Source organism: Lepidothrix coronata, unplaced genomic scaffold, assembly GCF_001604755.1.
Source record: "Lepidothrix coronata isolate B3197 unplaced genomic scaffold, Lepidothrix_coronata-1.0 Scaffold1, whole genome shotgun sequence".
Lineage (NCBI taxonomy): Eukaryota > Metazoa > Chordata > Aves > Passeriformes > Pipridae > Lepidothrix > Lepidothrix coronata.
This window is the reverse complement of record NW_016690181.1, coordinates 4,916,026-4,934,940: the sequence shown is the minus strand read 5'-3', so window position 1 is coordinate 4,934,940 and position 18,915 is coordinate 4,916,026. Positions and strand designations below refer to the sequence as shown.

General features: G+C 37.5%; 1 long non-coding RNA gene across 2 annotated transcripts in view; it reads left to right on the top strand.

Moving 5' to 3' along the window:
- Positions 1-7,982: 7,982 nt before the first annotated feature.
- Positions 7,983-18,915, top strand: part of LOC108493896 — a 29,190-nt gene continuing 18,257 nt past the window's right edge. For both annotated transcript variants that reach the window (XR_001873636.1, XR_001873637.1), the window contains exon 1: positions 7,983-8,093. This is a non-coding gene — a long non-coding RNA (uncharacterized LOC108493896). The remainder of the gene's footprint in view (positions 8,094-18,915) is intronic.

Sequence of the window (18,915 nt, the reverse complement as noted above, 5' to 3'; positions counted from 1 at the left end):
AAAGAGGCAATTTCATTGAAGTATGTAGACTTAATGGTATCTGTAATGTCAGTGTGAATTATTAGAGCGATTCTGGCCCTGATGGCAATGTGGAAGTTAGAGGGGGGGAGCATGAAAATAGAAATGTTGTAAGAATTAAAAAATAAAGACTTGGAAGGCTTATCACTGAGTATAATCATTGAAATGCTATTCTGTAGAAATGTTACTCCAGTTTGAAAACATCTGTTGGAGTCCAAAAGACATAGTTAGACCATTAAAGGCAGGAAAGAAAAGGTGCTTTGGGGTCAGACAAGCTGCTTTCAGAACAGGACTTTGATTCCTTCAAAAGGCAGTGGGGGATTTAGCAGCCAAAGAAAAATTCTGCCAAATTTTTCTCCGTTGGAAGTCCTGGAAATGAGAACTTTATTTGAGTTCTTTACTGACAGGTCAGTATTTAAGGTCAATACCTCTGATATTGAGGTCATAATAGTTTTTAAGTTACTTTTTAATTACATTTAGAAACTATGGAAAAGATGCAAAGTGAAGTGACCGTTTAGGATCCAAGAGAAATCAATGTCAATGCTGGCAATAGATACCATATTAGGGAATTAGAAGTTGTTGGCTTTAATTTAGGATATGGGTTTGAATCCAAAATTACAATGATAAATGATTGAACTGTAGAATTAAGAAATAGTCTTCTGGCATTTATAGGTGGTTTTACCTCCATAAGAAAAGACCTGAAATAGGATGGTAAGGGATAGTACTCTGGCAAGCTGTGTAACTGGCAGTGTCCAGATACGCACATGGCAGATTTTTCCTTCTTCAGACTTGGAAGAAATTTCCCTATGACAGCAAGCAGCTAGGACTTTTCTCATTGCCTGCAGAAGAATAAATTTTGAGAAATTCATGTGCTGCCATTATATGAGCCTTGGTTCTAGATTTACTTTAAGTTGTGTAGTCAATTTGTTCCATCTTTACTGTGCATGAGCAGCATGCTAGGAAGCATTCATTACATGATACATACTCTATATAATAATGCACCAAGCAGCATGACATTATTTTACTTCCTAATGAGTTGGAGGCTCTAACCTTGTGATCAAGCTTCTTTTAGGGGAGGAGATATTTGATGATGTCTAGATTTTACACCTTGAACATTAAACTTAAGTTTTGTTTAATCAAGAAAGAGGGAAAGCCAAAAAAAGTGATTCTTCAAGCTTCAAGTAAAGAATTAGAATGAGTGGAGAATTCTCAGGTTGGTCAAGGTGACGAGAAGAAAACCACATTGTGCAGTCTGGTTTGAAAGCAATAATTGGCAGAAACATTTTGCTTGGGATTAGGGAGCTTGGGACAACAAAGGGTTGTGTGCTCTTTTGAAGACTGAATGGCAGGGCAGGAAAAAACACCATGAAAAATTTGTATGTGAGTTATTGGTTTTGTTCTTTTTCCTCCCCCATGAGTCAGTAAGACAATTCTGCCACACCTCTGGTCTGGTTTTGCCCTTGCATGCCCGAGTCTGACACAATATAATGGCAGATGTTATAGAATCTAAGACTTTATGTGGGAAATGTTTCTGTAATGCCTTTGTGAGCTGGTACTGTAGGAGCAGCTTCCTAATACAAGTATTTTTAGAATGATAATAATTGCACATTTGAAAAATGTCACAGTAAACTTTGATCTCATAACAAGATGAGTTTAGCTTGCAGAAAAACTGAATTGCTTAATATTTACTGTATTAGGAAGAAATCCATTGTAATATTAGGGATTCAACATCTATACTAAATGAGTAAGTAACTATAGTCCTGTCCAGGTGAAAAGAGTAATATGTATACACTTTGGAGACTTAAGTATAAAGAAGTGATTAGGAATATGGAGTTAGAGGCCAAAATCAAGGGGATGTGTGGTAGGAGAGTGGTGTAAGGAGAAGCACACATTTCAGGCTGGCATAATTTAGGGAAGATCAGAGGTGTTACATGTGTAACCTTGGTCTTGCTGTTAAATAAATTATTTTGTGAGATTCTCTGATGTACTTTTTAACAGAACAATAGAGAAGAAATTAAGAAAAGAGTAGTGGAGAACTATACAAACTATGTGAACACATCATTGATTACTGGAAAATTTCAACATAATTTCTAATGCTAAAAGGCTCCACACCTAAGGCACATCTTTTCATAAAGTATTACTTAACTTGAAAGAGTTGTTGATTTTGGTTTTCTGTTGTTTCTTTCCCATACCCCAAAGGAAACAAACTAAGGTCTCCATATCTTTCTGGCAAAATTTCTTGGTTTCATTTTTCAATTTGACTCTTAGTTTTGGAAAAGAACTGTTTTGAAAATCAGCCTTTTTTTTTTAATAAAAAATAAATTTCCCCAATGGAAAGAAACCAAAACAACTTCAAAGTATTTTTCAAAGATCTTTGATAATTTCTCAGACTATGCTTTTGGAGAACATAAAAGTAATACAAAATTAGGAAATAATAATCAAAATTGTCTAAAGTAAATGGGGACTGACTTATCTGAATTTTTGGGACATTGTTTTTACTGTTTTTCACAACAGCCTTCTGAAAATGAAGCTTCATTTTGCTATCAGCTTGTATACCAAAAAGGTATAGAACTTGCCAGTAATCTGAAAGTTTAACATTGCTAGAGAAAAAGTTGATTTTCAGTTAGAGTTCAGCTTTTTTAATGCCATTTGATAAGTGGCTGACAGAACATGCTCTCAAGTGTATGTACTGTTTGGTAGATCTTATATATGCCTGTGGAATGTCATTTTTAGAGCCAGAGAACATAACACTTTGGCACTGATTGCAATGATTTAATTTTTATCCTCAAAGTATAGACACAAAACTTCATAGTAAGGATTTTTTTTTTGGTAGCTGTTTCATATACTTATTAATATAATTTTTAGTAGGGCTGCAGGAAATTCAGCAGCTACGTGTTTCTGTCATATTGCAGTGTTTGATTTCATTTTTTTTAAACTGTCCATACTGCACACTGCACTAGTATGGTGATATGCAATTCTGTCTTTAATGAGGTAGCCTAGATATTGGAACCAAACTGTGCAGTGCATCAGAACTCAGTAAATTAACTGATGCATAATTCTGTCACATGGTTAGACTGCAGTATAACTGCAAATGCAGGAAAAAGACCTACAATTGAAAGCAATAGATCACAGAAGGCAAAAACTCTATGGAATGAACAATGCAGCTTTAAAATCTGTGAATGTTGGTGGATGTGAAGGTAAGTGGCATTAATAGCAACAATACTTGTCAGGATGGTCCTGGCAATGTTGCTCTTAATGGTTTGCAAGAATAATTACTTCTGATTACAGTTACAACAGCGATACTGTTTGTCTACGCCATAGAATAGATTGCACAAGGATGCTTGGAAACAAGGAAGCTTTGAAGGAAATTCAAAGTCGAGGTGTGCTGAATGTACTGGTACTAGATTGGGAGAGCTGGACCGAGGGGTACACTAGCATGATGATGGCAGTTTCTTGGAGGGTGTTAGCAGTGACAGGCATTGCTACTACTGTGGCACTAGCATGTCAAGACACCATGCATAAAGATGCCATGACAATTTTTCTGTGCACTTGTGCTGCACTGTCCTCCACCTGGCCCCTGCATCAGTAGAAGAGAGTGTACATTTCTCATTAATCACCTCTGACGTGCACTTGGCTTCTTATCTCTGAGAATAGGTTTCTTAGAGGATGCACCAACTCCCAACTGCAGGAGATTTCAAAGTATATTCAGCAAATATCTTTCAGATAAGAGAGAAATTTGACAGCCTAAAAGTGTAGCCACTTAAGGCTTATAATCTCTATAGTAGGGAAATATTTAAAACATTTTAGTCATCACTGTGATCCTCCTTTTATTTTCAGTTTGTGATTGTCTTATCCCCACACTTCTGTCACAGGAATATATCATTAAAATAGAAGGATTTTCTTGCACAGTGTGAGAAATATATTTCTTTTAAAAACATTTGCCTTACTTGACTAAGGCAAACATCTTATTGCCTTCTTGTACGTTCTGGGATACCAAAATATCCACTTCTGAAAACATGGACAACTTTAATGAAGACTTATTTTACTGTAGAAATGTAATTCAATGTCTTCTGTCAAAATTTCTTGTTGTGTTGTCACGACCCACATGATATAGGGCACAATGTTCATTATAAAGCTCATTCTCATCAGACTGAACAAAGACACTAGTCCACCTGTCAAGGAACTCACGCTTTATTGTATAATCATCTTAACTCTGGCAACTAACCCACTATTTAGTCTCAAAAGTGTTGGCTAAGAGGCCCTTGACTTTTACAACACACTTCAACAAACTCCCAATCAACAAACTTCTCAATTGTCAGCTAACAAGCCCTTAACTTTTACAACACACTTCAACAAGCTCTCAACTCCCACAACAAACTTCAGTTCAGAGTAGAGTAAAATAGGATAGCCTCACTTTGCCAAGACAAAGCAAGGGAGAGGGAGAAATAAAAGCAGGAAAGGGAGAAACAGAAGACAGAAATTACCGGTCCTTAGATCCCAGGTGGGAGGGGGTTGGGGGAGAAATTGGTGCAGGCATACTAAGCCTGAGTCTCAAGGCACAAAATGAAATTTGCTCAGAATAGCACTGCTCCACCTCCAATAACAGCTTTCCTGCTGCAACAGTCAAAATGCTTGAGACAAAACTTGCTTATGCCTGGTCCTCCACATGTGTGGTTTGAACTGGCTTAACTGAAGTAAAGACAAAAAGTAAGTCCCAAAATATTGTTTGACAATATTGAACTGAAAATATTTGGAAGTTATCTTTCTGCCAATGTGTTTTAAGTGAACTTGATTAAAGTTAAAGAAAAATACCCAATGCAATAACTGGAACTAAAATCATCCTATGAAGTCTATATAACATTAGTAAGGGAAGAATAAAAAAAAAATTCTGTGACCTATCAAAAGCTTTGTTGGAGATCTGTAGCATTTTTTTTGTCATAAATTCACAATTCCTGATATCCTACAATTACAGCAAGAATGTCAGACTATGTTTTCTAAAAGTATGTTTCTAGTATTGTAAAGAAATGCTTGAAAATCTGGATCTCAAAAGCCAAAGAAAAGTAGCACATCAAAAACCGCAGAGTAAATCTATATTTTCCTTTCTGTTAGGTTCTGTAGATTTAAAATTTCAAAACTTCCAAGACCTATATTATTACATTCAATGATAATGACAATAAAAATTATACTGGTGACTAAGATGTTACTTCTTAGGCAACAATGAGACAATAAATAAGCACATAGAAGTATGTTGTTGGGAAGACAATAATTTTAAAAGTAAAGGTTCCCCATTTAGCTATGCAGGAGTCCATATAAATAGATAGATTCTAAGGCCAGAAGGGCATGTGCAATTCTTTCTAGTCAGATTTTCAGGTATACAAGCTGTAGAATTTTTCCAAAAGTGGGAAGTAAACCAGTTTTTAGAAAAGTATTGAATCTGACTTTAACATTCTTTGCAGTCACAAATTCCCATCCTCTGATAAATTACTTCAGCTTTTAATTACCCTTATTGTCAAAAAAAATTGTATCTCATTTCAAGAATTTATCTCACTTCGGTTTCCTGGTATTGGATGTTGTTCCTCTGAGAGAAAGCTTTAAAAGCACTACCCTGCCCAATTACTTACCAGTACTTGATGCATAAGTGACAAATGTAAAGCCAAGGCATGAAAACATGCAAAGGTTGTAAGCTACAGTAGGAAGCAGAAGAAGCAGGCAGATGGAACAATAACTAGGCAAGTGTAGCTTGTTTGCACACGTAGTGAAGGGTAGGGAAATAGAACCCTTTCTAGACAACATGTTCTCACCGATAGCTCTTGGCTAAACAAACATTAAATTTTGTGGATGCTATTAAAGGACTCAGCTTAATGACCATGGAGCCAACTGCCTTGTCATAGCTACAAAGGAGGTTTTACTTAAAGAATACCATACAGGAAAATAAAACATTCCTTAGGCTCAGCAGAAGACAGAACTTCCCAGAAAGTCCTTCTTTTGGCTACTTTTCAATTCCCATCTTCAGCTTTTTATTGCTTTGGCTCTTGCCTGCACAGTAGGGATGGAGGATGAAGCTCAACAGCTGTGACTTAACAGCCAGAAGCAATTTTCATTGATTTGTCCTGCTCTTTGCAGTCTTCCACTGGAAACATCCCCAGGGTACATTACTAATTGTTTGCCCTTTACTTTGGGACCATTGGATTAATGGTGTTATATAATGGTAATTTCTTCATCATTAATACAATAACAGTGTGATGAATTTTACAGTCAAACAGTCCTTGGCTCTTGCTATGGGGGTAGAAAAAAATCCTTCCATTTTAAAATGAAATTATTTTTCTTTTCCCTGTCCTATCAAATAGTTTTGCTTCTACACTTTTGCAGCCTAGTTATGACCCTCAGAGTTGGGACAAGAGAGAAAATACAGCAACCCAATAAAATGGCAAGTGTTTTTGTGACTGTTCCATGAACGATACAAGTCTTGTACAGACCAACCAGTAGACAGTGCCCACCTATGTCAGATCAGAAGGATCCATGCTTTCATATTTGAGACTACAATTACATTACTACATGGGTTCTTTGGGCATTGTCTTGTTACCATCCATACACCTAAACTGTTGTCAGATTAGTACTAAGAGTTTGATAGTGCTATCCCACACTGACCAGTTGCAGTGCTGAGGCCTGAAAAATAGGCTCTGAGCCAAAGTTGACCTCTAGATGAATCTTCCAACCTGATGTCATATATCTATCCATGTATCTACTTATTAGCCAGAATTCTGTATAATCCTTAGTAAAACACGTAATATAAGACTACACCCATGTAAACATGTATGCTTATTAGTAAGATATATTGATATTTGCTTATTAGTGAAGATTAATATCTGTTCATTAATGAGGTATGAATGTGTCTATCTTTCTGTGTTTAGAGACTAGTCAAGGCAATGGAAATAGATGGCTAGCCTTGTTTGATAGTAGATGGACCAAACTGACTTCTTGATTTTCCTCTGAACCCTGGCCAGGCTTTCGGTTAAACCCTAGGAGAGAAGAGAGCCAGATATTTTCCACACTAAATAGTGATGTAAGCTCACACCCAGAATTTATCACTGAGAATTAACAAGTGGTTATCCTTAGACGCAGCCCAGAGAGGGGCTCCAGCTAGTATAGTGTAGAGTTAGTGCAGTAGACCACACTAAAGAGAACTCCTGCCCAACAAATCCATTTTGTAACTTCCCACACCTGCAACATGGTTATGATTGGTGGTGGAGAGTTGGTCTTAATTAGAGAAAGGAAGTGATGCATAAAAGAAGTTGTTCTCTTATTTATTATTGTCATTTCCATGTGCAGAATCATTGATCTTACCCCTAAGCAAGATGATTTCTGGTCCCCTTATTTAAAGTTGCAGTATTACAGGAAATAGATATGTTGCCAACTCTGCAGAGGTGGCAGGATAATTTGTCAATTAGGAATAATCAGTTCTAGAATGACATTTATGTCTGTGCTATTTCTGAAACCTCTTTAATTAGATCTGAGTTCATCTGTGTGTCAGCTGAAGCAACAGATATTAATTGTCTCATGAGTAGATCTTGGAAAGAGAAGAAATGAAGTTTGTCTTGGACTGTAAGCAGTGGGGAATCCTGAATTTTACTGTCAAAACATGCCAGTGAAGAGGTTTTATTTTTTATTATTTTTAATCTTGTATTTAAAAATAAATTTGATGCTATTCCGCCAGGCTTGGATACAGAAGCTCTGTTTATCTCCTGGGTGGGTATTACTTGGCTTGACAGTTTCAGCCCTTGCCAATATGCCTCAGTTTTGACGAGAGGAGATCACATCTGGTCCTGAGGAGGATGAAGGACATGTTAAGGCCTGCTCAGTCCCTGGTGTCTGGGCTATTTATCCAGGTTTGTGAGGTCATGTCCTAGTGAAAGATCACTTAACATGGCCAGAGAACAGAAACTCCTTACCTAGTGTCGTCAATTCTGAAGGCATTTATCCCTGCAGTTGTTTAAACACCTTTACCGTGGCCAGCCTACTTTCTAAAGGGAGAAAATCCAGAGCTTTGCTGTCTTGGTCCCCAAAAGCAGGACCAAGTGGGTATTTGTTTAAGTAGAAGTGCTAAATCTGCCACTTTTATCACATTACTTTTTTTCCTTATTCAGGAATAAGACTGAGAAGGAAAATTCTTTTTCCTTATATTTTCAAAACCAAAATATATTAAATATTAAAACCTCATATTTCTTAAATATTTATATTTAATTATTGCATGTTTTCTATGAATTATCATTTATTATTAAATGAGTTAAAAATATGTAGCAACTAAAATTAAGTCAAATTCAAAGGCAGGAATATAGGAATTGAAAGGCTTTCTTAGCAGACAGGCATTTTCTGGGCTAGTTACTTTATTCCTGATTGTTCTGTCTGTCACTAAAAAGGAAGTTTACTGACTCTCTCTTAGAGCTGGCTTGTCATGCTTATACTTTCCTGAACGTCTTACTATAAGTTATTTTGCCATATTCATCCACATGTTGCAAGAAATCCTAAAAGTAAAATAATATGTAGAAGGATTTTTCAAAGTAGCCTTCTGAGTTAATAGCCCAGTGAAAAATGGGACATTTTAAAGAAGACTCAGAAGTATTTCCAACAAGACATTAGAGAGCCTAAAGGTAAATTATCGGTTTACAAGTAGTGCCACATTTACGCTCTCGCAATTACCATGAAATTAAAACTAACACAGGAAGTTTCTAAAGTTTTGAAATCTTCCCCATTGCCCACAAACATAGAATATCAGCAGAACACTAGGAATGTAATAAGTCTTGTATGGTATTTTTTCATTTGAATGGTGAGCAGTTCTTAATCTCTGTTTACTGGTTCCCTGGTGCCAAGGGGAAGAAAGTCAGCCTGCCAAGTTATGTTTCTTGATCTCTCTAACTCACTGTAAAGCCTTCACCAGGTTATCAATTTTTTTCTTTGCCACCTGTGTAATGGAGATAGTCGTTAACTACTACTTATTTGATTTGCTGAGATTATGACATTTGTGATAATGAATATTCATAAACCATACCAAGTTCATTGAAATGAGGTACTGTAAAAGGGCGGTGTGTATTAACAAATCTGATGTATTTACCTTCATATAAGCTGCCTAAACCAGCCTCAAAGACTGCATGATGTTCTCACTCAGCTTTGCATTTTAGTTTGGAAACGTATAATGACTGGAGGGGAGTAACTACTGGTTTCATTAACATTAAACCTACTAAAAACTTTTGGAAGAGAAGGGAGACTAAGGTTATAGTCTTGCGCATTCCTGCCAGGATATCAAGGGCCATATCTGTACTTCTGTGGGCTATGGTTCAGACAGATAAGGCTTTAAAATATTCAACTTTTAAAATCAATATTTTGTATCAGTCTCAATCTCTCTTCCCTCAATTTCTCTTCCTACATCTTTGTGTTTCCTCCTTTAATGTGTGTGTTGACTTTCTTTTGTTGTTTTTTTTCCCCCTCCAGTAGCATAAGAATTTTTTTTCGTTTGAGGATTGACATACTGCTTCAGGGTGACCTTATGACCTTTTCTGCCAAATGATCTGTGAGACTTACACATATTCTAGAGAGACATTCATGTCACCAATGAAATTCTGATGAGATTACGTAAGGTAGTGTGTGAAAACTGAGATAGAGATGACAGAGTCCTGCAGTACAACTGAAACAAGAGAAAAGGGAGTCTGAAAGATAGAAATGCAATTACAAAGCACTGCACCAGAACCTAAGAAATGTTGACGGGGAGAAACATGCTTAATTGGGGAAGAGATTATGGAATTGCAGGTGCCTTTCCCTAACTTGTAACTACAACAAAACATGTTCCAGTCTCCCTTTTTCCAACTCAGTTCTTGTTCAACAAATCAAAAGTAGATTTTTCTTAAAATGTTCTGCAGGTATTAGATCCTGTCTACAGTGAAAGCTGCACAGATAACTAAAATATGAGAAGTTTCCTAATTGTGGCAGTGGTCTAGAATGGCAGTGGTGGAAGGAAGTTTCTTCTCCTTTTCCCCGATCTAATCCAAGTGACATTTTTCCTTAGGCATAAGAAACATTTTCTTCTTTTAGAAGTTGGAGCGACTCCAGAGATTTTTTTGCCCCCTCACTCTGACCTGTATGGTCATAATAGGGTTGTGACTAAGAATTCAGAAACTGTAGCCTGTTTTGTATCCCATGTTGCAGCTATATGGATAAAGAATTACGTCCTTCTGTCTTTTCTTGGAATAAGAGATTGTGTACAAAAATCGCCAGTTTAAATAGCCAGATATATAAATATCAGAACATGGCTCAGCAGTTAATCCAAAACCATTATCGTATAATACATATGTTCTCAGAAGGATATCCTAGCAACCTCCTTTATGGTAGAAAATTTGTTTCTTTTCTTCACCTTGAAGCCATAATTTTTTGCATTTATTAGAAGGGTAGATATATTTCTATGTACTCTGTTTACATACACCAACCTACTGTATACTTCCACCATTAACAGAGTTTTCCAGCTATCTCAAATCTGCACTTTTTGGGTCCCTCGTGACCTTTGTAGACTTATTATAGGATTTTCATTTAATAGGGTAAGGCTGACTCTCCTTTTTTTCTGCTTCACTTGCATCTGAGATCTTCTCACTGAAATTTTATCTTGGTTAGAACACTTATTCAGTATAGCCTGTTTTCAAGAGCTTTTCAAGAAGATATATATGAGTTACTCTGTTTTGCTATTCTATCATATTCTTCACAGGAATTCTCGTTCATTATCTGCAAGTCACAGTCTACAGTGTCTTTTAGAAAAGGTATAAGGAGGTGGAGACAGACAAAGCGGGTGACTTTGCACATAACATATAATTTACTGACAGTTGAATCTCTTTTGAAAAAAATACAAAAACCACTACTTCTAATGAATGGAATTTCTGAACTTCGTTTTGTGTACCAGCTTATAATGTTAAGTAAAGGGAACAGTACAAGGGGATGGAACTGCACTTAAATCTGTAATAAACTTATTTTTTACTAGTTGTTTTTGTCCTCTTTAAAGGATCATAAATTGTATTATGAGGTATAATTTAGACTATTGTGTTCATTTTGATGTTCAGGAGGCATAATTTATGGTATATTACAAATTAGTACTACATGGAAAGTTTACTAAAATTCCGAGAATCCTTAGCAAGAAATTGTGTTTTTAAAGAAGGATAAAATATGATAAAATATGATATGATATGAAATACGTTATCCCTCTTATTCACTGTCACAAGGAAGACAGAGTAAAACACAGCCAGTAGCAAATCCGGATTTTAAGAACCATTAAGTTTAGAGCTTTTGTTCGGCTTGATTATCTCACTTGCTCACTCCCACCTCAGCATTATTTTCCCTAGGGCTTCACTTACCTTTTCTAGCATGGACATCACTGCCAATCAGTGAAGTTGTGTCAGTCTGTGCTTTGCAGCTGCTCACAGTTATCAGTATTTGATATTGTTGGCCAAGGTCCTTCAGCATCTCCCATTTGTCTCCATGTTCTCCCTGATCTGCAGGGTCTTTTCCTACTTCTAGGACCTTTCCTCCAGGCAGGATTTTCACCTTCTTCTTCTTCAAAATTTAATTATATTTGCCTATAACCTGCACCTGCTCCTGAAATGTTCAAATGGTGCCATTCCAGTTTAGTGTTGTGCATTGTCTGAAATTCTACAAATATAACCCAGTTAGTAGTTAAGGTTATTATGCACCAGCCTCAGAGGAGCTTTAGATGCATGCAGATTAAAACTGTTTCCAGATAGAGTGTGTCCGTAATTTTTTTGGGTAAGTCCAGGCAGAATATGTTCTGAATGTGATCTTTAGGAAGTTATCACCATGATATAAAGACGGTAGTGACAGCAGCAGCCGCCAGACAGTTAAATCTTTCCTCGTACAATGCAAATACACCTGTGGGAGATTATACATAAGGTCAGATCTTATTTTAATTCCTTCAGATGAGATTACTGAAGTATAAAGTGAGAGAGGACAGAGCCCAGATAAATGGAAAGATGGATTATGAGCATGAAGTAGAATAAGAAAATTATTATTTGTGATGAAAAGATAAATGTCAAATACTAATTTATACTAGCTCTTCACTTGCATCGATACTATTTTCAACATAGCAGAAGATGATTAGTATATAAAGAAAAAGAATTGAGATTATGAAGTGACTTTTCACAGCACAAAATAAACATTAATAGTCTTTCTGAGATAGATAGGTTAGTGGAACAAGGATGGTGAGTAGTTAAAAAGACATTACATACTGCCCTAGGAAAGTCTGTTAGCAAAAGAACAAAGTCAAAATAGCAATGACTTCACATGACTCTGCTTTGTTGAAACTTCCACTATCATGTGCCCTTGAAAACAGCCAGTGGGATTACCCTTCTACAGTGCTGCTAAATGGTGCATCTCAAAAGTCTTGAGGATGCCCTAAAATGAAACTATTCCTGCCTTTGAAGTGCAACTTAAAGCAAAATACACATATACACACATACCACCCCCTTAAGTAAATAAATAAATACCCTATTTTTAAATTGCTTTACTTTATCTTTTTCTTAGATGAGCAGGGATAGGCGGCATTAGTATTGAGGGATGGTTCTATGTTTGAGAGATGCATAACTCTTTTACTAATCTGTTTCCTAAAATTCTGTTTCTTTCCTCTTCAGTGTTTTCCCTTCCTCTTCTACCACTGTGCTTCTTCTTAACAGAATTACCTCAATCATTCTCTTAATTTCTAATGATGTCTGTCTTCCTGTTATATAGATAACTCCCTATTCCTTTTTTCTGGAGTTATTTCCTTATTTTTGCTCTCCTTGACTGAACCCTTTTAGACTCCTTCATCTTTCTTTGTCCATCTTATGGTTTTCCAGTTTTTCATCCTCATTACTTCTTTTTCTCTAGCCTCTGGCTTCCTCATCACATCTTTTGTCAAAAATACTCCATATTTTTGATATATCACCACTTACTTCTTTCTTAATCCTATCCTGTTATTTTATTGCTGACTGAGATTGGCTTTCAGCTCACTTACCATCATCATGAAGTGATTTGCCCTAGGGCCTGAGCTCATAGAAAGTGCCATCCCAGGCAGAAAAATGGCTGTGTTGAAATGGCACCTTCTTGCTAGCAAAGCTGCTTCCTTCCTTTGTCAGCTTCCTGTGTTGATTTTAGCTGTAAGTATGTTACTTTACATTATACCTGCAGAGCTATCACCAGCGATATTCAGTAGAACTTTCTGCAGTAAACAGCTCTGGAATCACTGGGTTTGGTCTGTTCAGACAGACCTAAGAATAAATTCTGGTGTGATAGGATGATACCTGTGCTGCCGAAGGCTTATTTTGGCCAGTTAGTAGTAATGCAAAAAAATTAAGAAAGGACCTTATCTTGATTCTGATTCACATTAGCTTGGCAAAAGAGTCAAGTTAAGAAAGAAAATCTTTTAGCTGCAAACTGTGTACATCTGGAGTCAAAGAAGCATAATAAACACAGAAGCGTACAGCAGCATTTTTATACTGTCACTTTTCTGCACAGAACTGCAATTTAATTACTGCTATACCCTTTTGACCTAGGGTGACTGTGTTTCTGCAGTGTTGCTTTTGTGCCAGCTGGAACTGCAAAAGCTCGGGTTGTCCTTCAGGCCCTTAGAGAGCAGCAGTGATAGAGGGCTTGGGACCTGTTGGAGAGTTTCTGTCTTTGGAAAAGGGTACACTGGTAAGATACTGATAGAATCACAGGAGCACAAACTAATTCCTGTGACTCCTCCATTAAACCCTCCGGACCATAAAGGAATGTTGAGAGTTCATGATCCAGAGGAACTAGCAAAATGATAGAGCAGTAGAAAAGAAGGTGAGAAACCTCCAGCAATTTCTAAGAGAAGCATTGCTTCTGCAGGGAGACAGAACTGCTGTGGGATGCATTTTCTGAATTCATCTAAAAGAGATAAAAATATTTTAACCTCTGAACTTCAAATACATCCCTGTAATACCACATCTTGCATGGTGGTCAGCTCTGGTGAAACAATGTCCTTTCCAACAGTCAGTAAAACAAACAGATGGATTTTTTCTTTCATTTCCCTGAGAGGCTACAGTTCCAAGCCCCAGACTGTTTGAAATGGGTCCTACAGCCAAAGCATAGCAGATCTGAATCCAAACAGTTCAGACAGGTTTCTCACAACTGGCACAGCTTTACAGTGGTCTGCACATGCACACGCACAGCACTGAGCATGGATGCATAATGTCCAACGTCTCCAGCACCTTTACAGCAGCTCTGCAGAGATACCTTTCAAAGACAGGACAGAGGAAACTGAAAGATCAAACAGACCGAGCAAGCACCTGGTTGTGCTATTGTGGAGGTCTATAGTGTCAATTACTGTCATCAGACTTTAATTAGCTTATCCTCTATGTATATAATGCGTGAAATTCCCTGAACTTCTAGATGGACAGGATATAAGTAATAGCTCCCAGTTATAATGTGCTGCAGTTCACTTTTCTTTGGAAATGCACAATACTGGGAAAGATGTATTAGCATTACATGGAAGTAGCTGCATCTCTCCACGTATTCTGCAACACCATAAGAAGCAAAAAGGGCTGAGTGAATAACTCAAAGTATTTCATCATTTTGTATCTAGTACCTATCCTGCTTTGGATTAGGCTGAGTTGGATCTGCTGTGATTTTCAAAGTTAACTAGGGATACCTGATATTCATCTATTTTTCCTGCTGAGCATCTTTCTCAGCTGCAAACCTTCAGGTGTGAAATTACCTCAAAAATGGGCTTCATGAGTGTCTGTTGCTGGCTGATTTTAGAGTATACAGCAAGTTGCTTCAGGAACAGAGAAATTTCATTCATAACAATTAGGGCTCTTCCACTGCATGTTTATCTGCTCTTGGTTGTTCTACCATTCATTCTTTGGAGTACATTAGCTGACAGCAACTGTATGCAACTCTAACTGTATGCAAGATTTGCTTTTATTCTCGAATGTTGTATCTTGTTATCTTTGTTTTTAACATCACGATTTTACTATTATTGCTTTGTGCTTAGAATCATAACAGTTTTTATGAATAGGCTAAATAAATTGTCTCCCTGACTCCTATTTCATTTTTGTGGGCAGAAGTAACCTTGGCACAGAATGTTCCAAGGATTATTGATTACTGGAGCTGTGCCTCAGGCAATCAGCTCCTTCAAGCCAATCATTAATGCCCTATATGTCAACAATTATTGAAGGAGTGGTGAATGCATTTGCTCTGCTCTCCAAACACTTTTCCAAAATAGTAAGGCGCTTAATAGTTGCTAACTAAATTACAGAGTTTAGGGAGAGAGTTCTAATTGAAAAGTCACCCTCTGGGCCAGGCAAGGAGGAAAGTGGCTTAGACCTTCACCTGTAAGGCTAAGGCACAATAAAGTGCAGAGTAGCAATCCTTAAAGACAGTATAAAAGAGTATTCAATTCCTTTCATGTTCCCTGAACACTCCAACATCCCCTACCTCTTTGCCTGAAAGAGTGGCAGCATGTACTGTCTGCTACAGGACAGAGTTTGAGTCTTTCTTCTGTATGCACTTACACTCTGGCAAATTTGGCTGAAATTAGTGAATTGGGAAAAACGTAATTTGGGGAAACTAATAACTGAATGGTCAGTTGGGCAGACAGCACAAGTATGCGAACTGCACTTTCTTGGAAATGCAGGCCAAACAAAAAAAATTAAGTTGCATTACACAATTGCCAGAAGTATCTATCATTCTATAATCCTATCAAAGCTAGCAATAAAATCAATGATGTTTTCACTTTGTAAATAGCAGAAATCTGAAAAGAAGCAGCCTTGGGTTGTGAATGAGGAAAACAGCAGCCTCTGAAGGCACGTGTGGCAAGTCTGTAGGACTTCAGTGTAGCTGTGATAGGGGAACAAAACCAACTCTAGAGCCCTGTTCCTCTTGTGCCTGTTCCACACACAGACTGTTATCTCACTGTTGTTATTCTCCAGACATTAAAGCCCGAGCATCAGTAATAAGCTCCCTGGGTCAGAAGTTACAATTCTCTGCAAGCTGCTGCTGAAGAGATAAGGATATGGACCAAGGAAAATGAAAGTGTGGCTGCAAGACACCCCTAGCCTGGTTTCCCTTGAGGAGCTCTTGCCTGGATGGTGTGCTACTGCACAAGTTCTTTGAAAATGAGGATGGCATAAATTATTTAGGCATGGCAGCACTGCCCACAGCCATGACATGACTTGCATACAAATTCTAAGTTCAGGCTCATAATGCTCTTCTGGGAAGAAGCTGTCTTTGAGGTGCTCACAACCACCAAGATCAACTGACACGGAAACACAAATGGGGTTTCAGTCACCCTTTTATTTATTTGTTTGTTTGTTTTTGTTATCATATGAGTTTGTGCTACAGGATCTTCACTACACTAAGTGTACCAAAATACATAGTGTTCTTGGTCCTCAATTTAGCCTTTTCATCAATCCAGCCTCTGTAGCTTTGTTTTAGTCCAGTACTTTCTCTGTCATGTGTGGCAGGATATAGCACTAAGTAGCCAGAACTCTATAAAAAGTATAAATTCTCTTATCAGTTTCTGGTTATGCACTGTACTAAAATAAATATCTATTTTTAAAAATCTGCAGTGTGAACTTGCTGCAGCAAACCTGAGGGTAAAGTTGTGGTATGGGTATATGTGGCAAATACCTACTGAATAAACAATAGAAACACTAAAATGGGTGGTCTGGCAGTATCAGTCATTTGTTCTTCATGACTCTGTTTTACCTGATTGTCGGTGCAAGTGCTTACAGAGTGTGTAAAATGACAGATAACCTGCCACATGCAGTTTTGGGAAAACATATGCCATTCTCTTTGATAATCTGTGATTTTTTTAGTACATGGAAATGAATTCTTGTTGAAGTAACTTTAGGGCAAGCTCCTCCTCAGTGTTTTCCAGCTTCTGTAGACAGAAGCTGTCTATTCATTCCTGTATCTCATGCTTCCTCCTATGCCTGGCCATACACAGGTGTATACAGCTGGCAAGGCAAAGGAGTTGTCACGCCCTCCTTGTACTCTTTTGTGTGATGACCAGTAAGAACTGCAGTCCCTGTTGTCTTTTGGAAAATAGCTGCTACTCAGCTCAGATGTGAATGGAGATGAGAAAGCAAGAGGTTGTCTATAGGTGCTATAGTTTCTATGTTTTCTATCAAAGACAAATTGAGAAGACAGAAAATGCAGAAATAACTACATTGCACAGGCAGCTGCTGTGCAGGTAAGATTTAGACTTTCTGGAAAAGACAGATTTGCTGTAAATGAACAATCTACTTAGAGTTCTTTCTCCTGCTTTGACCAAGATATTGGTTGTTCATAAATCATGGATGGCAAATTATCTTTTATCCTGTAGCCAGAATGTTCTTGAAATGAGTTCAGACAGTGTATCTCAGGTACAGTGAATCTGATTCACTAGTGTCCTCTTGGCCTCCACACCGTTTAGACATTTAGGAGAAAACTGTACCATAGTCTTGCTGCTCACACTCTTGACGCACTATATGTCTACACAAACACAGTAAACTGTTTCAGGGATAGTTCTTTTCTATGAACTTCCTTCCCTCTCACTAATTAATAGAAACGCAAATGAAAGACTGAATTACAAGCAAGAGAGTCTGTTCGCAGTCTATGCTTCACAAGTATCCCAAGAGTAATAAAATAAAAAGGCCTGAGCAGAGCACATTCATTCCAAAAACAACTTGAAGACGTACAGCGTAACTAAAGATAACAGAAACAGAAGAGGCAGCTGCCTTGAGTCATTAAATAAAAACAACAAATGTATTCTTGCCTTAGGGATATCTTCACAGACGGGAAAATCTGAACTGTTTGTTTTGGAGAATCCCATCATTATACTCTTAGCACATATTGAACAGGCACAGTGAATCTCTCTTCCTCATCGCTATATCACAGGGTCTTTTGGATGTAGTTGACAATGATTTACACAAAATATTTGCCTTCTTCTGTGCTGAAGTAGATGTGCTTATACACTTGACAGTTGGTATGCAAAGCCTTTGTCCTGTCTTCCACGGACCTAAGTCTTACTGGTTCCTCTGTAGACTAAATCATATCTGCTCTTGTGTGTAACTGTCATATTTGTTAAAGCTGGAAGAAAAAAGGCCTTGCATACATAAAGTCTGCATCAAGAGTAATACAATAAAACCTGTTTCAATGCTCTTATTTCAGGTTGCTGTGAAAGTTTTGTATTCCTCTTGCTATCACTATCAGTGGTGGCCCAGGAAAAGTGTCCTGAGATGAAAAGTCTGTTTAAGCATTTAAGATTTGATTCTGCGATAGGATATAAATCAAGGACTGATTTGTCCTGCTGGCACTTACTGTTTTATGAGGGAAACATATGGTTGAGCCAGGAATTCTCAATAGTCAAGGTGATGTAGAAATACAATGTCATTCTGAGAGGACAGCAGGCCTCCATGTGGGAAGTAGGACTGCTCAAAATAAACACATTGCTGGTATACACCTGAAAACTCCATCCTTACACATAAAATATATTTATCTTGCATTCCATAAGTACCTTGTTTACCCTGGTTTCTTGGTATTAGTTATATTATTTGCAGTTCTGCGACCTTTTACTCAGGCTGCTGTAGCAGCAATATTATTTCCACAGAGGCTCGGTTTTCCTGTGGGAATACTTTTCCTTTATTGTTCTCCAATCTTATTCACATACTGGTTTTCTCATGGCCTAGCACCTGCAACCCCAGTAGTGCTGCTACAGCAGGTTCTCTCTTGGGAAGAAACTATCACTGGAAAGAGAATCAATCCTCATTCCCCTCCTTTCCTTACTTCTTGATTAGTAGATTTCAGTTCATATTAGAGAAAATCCCCATGGCAAAGTAGGTAGAAGTCACTCAATAAATA